Source organism: Dromaius novaehollandiae, chromosome 3 (genome assembly GCF_036370855.1).
Source record: "Dromaius novaehollandiae isolate bDroNov1 chromosome 3, bDroNov1.hap1, whole genome shotgun sequence".
NCBI classification, from domain to species: domain Eukaryota; kingdom Metazoa; phylum Chordata; class Aves; order Casuariiformes; family Dromaiidae; genus Dromaius; species Dromaius novaehollandiae.
The window spans coordinates 44,165,330-44,171,329 of record NC_088100.1 but is presented as its reverse complement, the minus strand read 5'-3'; positions in this window follow the sequence as shown (position 1 = coordinate 44,171,329).

The following is a 6,000-nucleotide window of genomic DNA, read 5'->3' as shown; positions in this document are numbered from 1 at the left end:
TTTCCACTGCCTGGACCTTGCCATGGGACTTGGGGTTGTTGGTGCAGACCTGACACTCTCTGCACGACCATACGGGGTGCCCCATGGAGTGGGGTTTTGTTTCTTGTGCTGGCTCTGTACTCGTTCCCAAGCCCCGAACCTTCAGGACAGCCTATTGCAGCCCGCACCTTTCCCCACCCAGAGAAGCACACATGTAGAAGGGTAATGGAAAGATTTATTTCCACATGCTCTACAGCTAGCAAGGATTTTATCTTGTGAGCTGCTGGATGTCTATACCTTCTCTTGAAGTTAATCAAAGCTGAGGGCACTCAGGCTCCTCCAGGATCAAATAAATAGAAACCACAATGTCTTCCTGTCTTCAAGGGAGGGAAAAGAAAAGGAACTCCATAGAAGCCCTGATCCTGCTCTGTCCCTAGTGTTATTAATTCTTTTTTGAAAGAGCACTGCTGCTGTTTTTGTAATTTCTAATCTATGGTAGTTTATTATCACTTGTTCTCTTAACAAAGCATTTATTACTACTCCTACTAATGATATACAATTATGAATCAAAATGGGACCATGAAAAGTCACTCCTCTTAAACCTGAAAGCTAGCAATTAAATCAGGCCAATTTAGAAACACTGATGTGGTTCTCAAGGCTACTCTTACAGATAAGGTGTTTTAGGTGTTGAAACAGCTGTAATGCTTCTGCCCATAAAATATCAGGTGAAACTGTAATATACTGATTAATTTGTTGTTTTTGCTCTCCATTCCAAACACTGCAAAGCCAGACTGTTTTTAGAACTCCTATGTTTTATTCATAAGTCCACCTTTAAAAGAATAATAAATTTTAAATGTTGCTAAAGCAAAAAATCATTTAAGTTAAGGGCAGGCATAATTACTTCCTTTCAACTGAAAGAACTAAATAGAGATTATAGTATTATTTATTTTAACACAGCTGGAATTATGCTTTCTCATATGCAGCCTTTCCCTTTTGATTACTTTTATTTTATGTTAAAGAGACAACAAGAAGAAAAAAATAAAAGTCAAGTACCCATCAGAGAGCCTAGCTTTGTATAGACTTCAGAGCACTGAGAATGAAATGGAAACCATCTCTTCAGGAAGAGTACTTCATAATTTAAAGGTGAAGTACACAAAAATCAACTGCTATGTATTTACTGCCTTATATGCCATATGAAGGATGTTATCACTCATACTTTTTACATAGCTCTTGAAAATGATCTTGTTTTGTATGGCTTACAGATGTTTCTGTGTTTATAAGTCTGGAGGAAATGCACAGATTTTGGACAGATTTGCACCCATTAGGCTTTGTATCTGAAAGATGTTTTTAGAGATAAGGCCAATATAAAAAAAAATTATCAAGGAAAAACAAGCTTTGAAAAATGTGAATTTGCATCACAGAAATAGTACAAGACAGCTAGGTTATGCTGTTTCCTTTTCATCACTATTATTAATTTCTCTGAATGTGGCTTCTGAAAACTCTCTGGTTGTTGATAAAAACATAAATAGAGACGGTGGATAAAAATATTAGGTTGGCTTTTAGTACTGTTGATATAGGAGAGGGAGAAGTCCGTGCTTATCCTGGAAGAGATACTTACCTGTTTCCAGACACCAGAAATAGTGTATTTTAGTTAGCACTGTGCCCTTCTGCAGATATTTTACTATATCTAGTGATAGCTCCACTTTGACTTTTAAATCCCATGCTGCATTTGTTAGTCTGAGATCCAAAGTAAAACGCCAACTGCATTTTTTTACTCAGAAGATATGTGACACAGCGTCAAGGAGAGACACCGAGCCTGAAATCCTAAAAAAACTTCTTTCTGCAATATCTTCACAGAGTAGAACCTCATCTTAAACATTGTAATAATCATGAATTCTCTTACTTTCTTAATAGCCCTCAGGTACAACTAGTCATTTTCTTTCCAACATTCAAAACTAAAAAGCAGAAAGTTGTTTGCATCTTGATCCACCGCCTTGCTCCAGAAAATGAACATCCCTGCAGAAAATCTCCCTCTCCAATTTACTTTATGTTTTATTCAGATCATAATCTCTTTCCCTCCCCTTCCACTCATTAATCCTCTCTGCACATGACAACAGTTCTTTGATCATTCACCACTGAAAAGTCCATGCAAATCAAAATGATGATATTTCATTCTGGACTTGTAAGGTAGGATTTGCTTCATCTAATTTAACTGCCGAGAAGTTATATATTTAGACTTCTAGCCATTCATCTAAACTCCATTTATGGTCAGTGGAGAGTGACAGGCATCTTCAGGTATACATTCATCATACCTATCTAAAACACATATCTTCTTAATCATTCCTTGGGGGTACTTAGCAGGAGAAAGTCTAGGGGACAGGACCTACGCATAAAGCTGCACCCCCAGCTCTAAGACAGCTTGAGGTAGGTGAAATGAAGCAGCTTTACCAAAAATCTAGTTGCTCCCTAACTTCTCATTCTAGTTGGGAGATCACTGTTCTCCGTAAACTTCCAGACTGTGTCCTTTTTCTTTCCCTCTGCTAAGCCAAATCAATTTGTGTAATGATATATGTGTAATGATATATCCAGCCAAATTTGTTGCTACATATTGCGATGAGATGTGGTAGTTTCTTAAAATGGAAGAATATAGGAAAGTAGTAAACCTTTCATAAAGAGTGATCTCTTCTGGATTGCTCAGTTGTTGAGTGTTTACATTGATCATGACCTGGAATTTTTTTTAAGATCCTTGATTTCGGTAATAGTTGATGTTAAATACCATTAGAAATTTTGTGTGCAGAACAAATGTCAGGAATAGCATAGCAAGTGCTGCCGTATATTATTTATTGTTTCAAAAAAATTAGAAATAGTTAAATAAAAATGCAAGAGTTCTGTTTGGACAGCAGAATACACAACAGTAAAAGCATTCCTTTCTTTCCTTAAAGGACATTTTTCTTTTACTTTATTTCTTGATATTTCTTCTTCTAGCTCTACTGATAATTTGCACATAGCAATTTTTTTTTGGATCATGAATTGTCATTTCTGTCTTTCTTAGTTATTTTACACTTTCCTGTTAGATGCTTCTGTTTGAACCTGTCCAGGTTCTATAGCTTCTAATCATTTTTGCTCCCATCTTTTACCTAATAAATGCGAGTTCCTCAGTTCTGCTTCCTTCTACTTGTGGCATAGTTCATCTACACTAGCAATGCAAAGACCTGACACCTCCTGGAGATTTACAAGTGAGGAACAACTTGTGGAGTAACAGTCCTCTTCGCTTTCTGGGAGCAGAAGCCCAGGAGAGCTACAGCAAAACTGAAGATGGTTATAACTCATGGCCTGGACTGTACATTAGCTGCACCAGTGGAATAGGAGGATATGTTGAATCAGTCAATGCTATGCCTTATTCCCTCCAGTACCTCTGACATCTACCATTCTGCTAGTCCGTATTGGAGTGTGTCTCTCAAGTTTCAGGGCTGAAACTGCATAGTCAGTCTTACAGGGACCAGCATGAATAGAAGAAGACCTAGATATATCTGGAGCTTACAAGCAGAAAGAATAGCTGCTATGAAAAGAATAGCTGTAGGAAATCATTTTATAGCCTGTTGCCATTTAATGCCATCACTCTGCCATAGCTGTAAAAGTGGTGAAATGCTGCAGCTTCTGGTTGGTCTGGTGGTAGGTTTAGCTAGTTTTTGATTTGCAACAGTCCTTGAGGTGGACTTCACAAGGCGGGATTTGTTCATCTGTAGGTCTTGAACATCAGTATTTATCCCTTCTATTTTTTACTGGCATCAATTGCTAGTTTACATAGAGCAGGTAAAACCTGAAGGACATTACTGGCTTTTTAGCTGATATGGTTCTTAGCAGGATTTCTTATCAAACCAGGGCATTCTGATACACGTGGGAAAGTCAAAAAAGTGTCTCTGTGATCTTCAAGTGACTCCTGAACATTTTTACCACTTTTATGATACTGGAAGAACAGTCTAGCCATGAGATCTAATGACTCTCTCACGGGGTACCTCCTAACAAGGTTCAGAGAAGAGTGGGGTTGTCACAAACACTTAGCTTTTACAGCTTAACAGCCCAGTTTGTATATTACCTGTGTATGTGAGTATGTGAATGAATATATAAGCCCAAGAGGTGAGAAGGAAACAAAAGTTCTTGTTGCAATTGACTGGCATTATCCATTATATTAGCAGCCCAGCAGTGACTAGAATAGAGAACATTAGAACCTCAGTTGCCCCTATCCCTATTGTAAATTACTTTTTTCACTTAAGGGAGCAAGTGAGGGGAAAACAGGAAAAGCTTAAATCATCAAGCTGACATCTTTAAAACATCTGACACACATCATATATCAGATTGCTGGCCAATATAAATCTACATGTGTGGCACTCTCAATATATATTTCTCACTTTTATGTTTATCTACATAGAAAAGTCACCAGCTACAGGTGGGAATACATCTCTGCTGAAAAAAACAGGCGAAGGAGATCTACATACCCATGTGGTTATGAGTGTATCCTGTGGCTGTGTCTGGGGGGAAAGCAAAAAGAGGCCCATTAAAGGCCAGTTAGCCCCTCCTTTAAACCTGTGTTGGAACTAACAGAACAAATCATACATGCTCCAGGCCTATTAATTAAACTCTGCATATATCTTCTGGGGCAAATTGCCATTGCTGTTGTGGGCTCAATATGGGATTTTTCCCTTTGAATGTTAGAAACCTTCAAGGTAGACAGAAGTGTCCAACTGAGCTAATCACCCAAGGGTAATCAATGAGGAGAAATGGGCACTCGTAATTATTGGGAATGGCCTGAGCTTAGAAAACGTGACAGAGATAAAATGATTTCTTTGTCTTCCTCTTCAGAACTCTAACCCTTAGGAATCATTTCAACCCTGCCACTGACAGGGGAAGACTTATGAGTGGAAGACTTCTTAAGTTTCAAATACTGTCCCCCAGTATGGATAATCACGAATGCCTGTTGGCTTCAAGCAGGCACCATTTGCAAAGCTCTGCGTATAGGGAAGAAATATCACTAAACTATTCAAACAAGAAAACGATAAACAGAAGACCATTTTTTTTCCCTTTAAGTGTGCACTTGTTGGACTTCAGTAACCCAGTCTCCTCTTCTTGCATGGCTTTCAGGCAAGAATCAATACAGATGTTATGAGTATGGAATCATGCTCTCTGCATAGAGGTGTGCGGGATACTGAGGCAAATGTTAAAAAAGGCAAATGTTGACAATGACAATGCATTGTTTGCTGTTGGGATGCACTTACCTCTCCTCCTTTTCACATGGAGTGACCATAATAAGGCCAGATGAAGGGAATCAAATTGTTTTTTCCATCCAAAACCGCATTCTTGAATTCTCTGAGGTTAAATATGCAAAATAATTTCCACTGGAATTCTAGTTGCCCCTGCACAGAAGCTCCTGGTTCATCTTCCTGTCCTATCTGTGTCAGAAGATACTGGACTTTTTAACTGGCTAACTAACTTCACAATATGAATCAGATATGAATCTCCTAGGAGGCCTAAGGAGACTTAAGCCCATAAATATCCTGTTTCCTGCTTCCCTGCTATGATACTGCAATGTGTGTGTTGCCAGGTCTGTTACCTTGACGCTTGCCCTGTGCAAGATGCAGGGAGATGGTGAGGAGCTGTGGTGCTGCAGGAAGAGGTGTCTTCTCTCTAGCTACAGCTGAGCATTATAACCCCACGTGGTTGAGGGAAGACATGATAGGTAGAAGGTTCCCTTGCTACATGACCTGAAACAAAGGAAGATAATCATATATTACTTTACATAGTTGCAGCCATTCACTCTACTTCACATCAGGGATATCTTGGTACAGGCGCACTTCTGAAAGCTACATAGGCCTCAGGTCTAGGCACATGGGCTTCCTCAGCTTTGGTGCTTCCTTCCAAGAAGAAACTGATAGGTGTTGAGCAACAATTTTGTTTTATCCCTCTCACCACACAGAGTTAGTAAATTCATATCCCCAGCTCCTTGGACACTGAATTAGGGCCAGC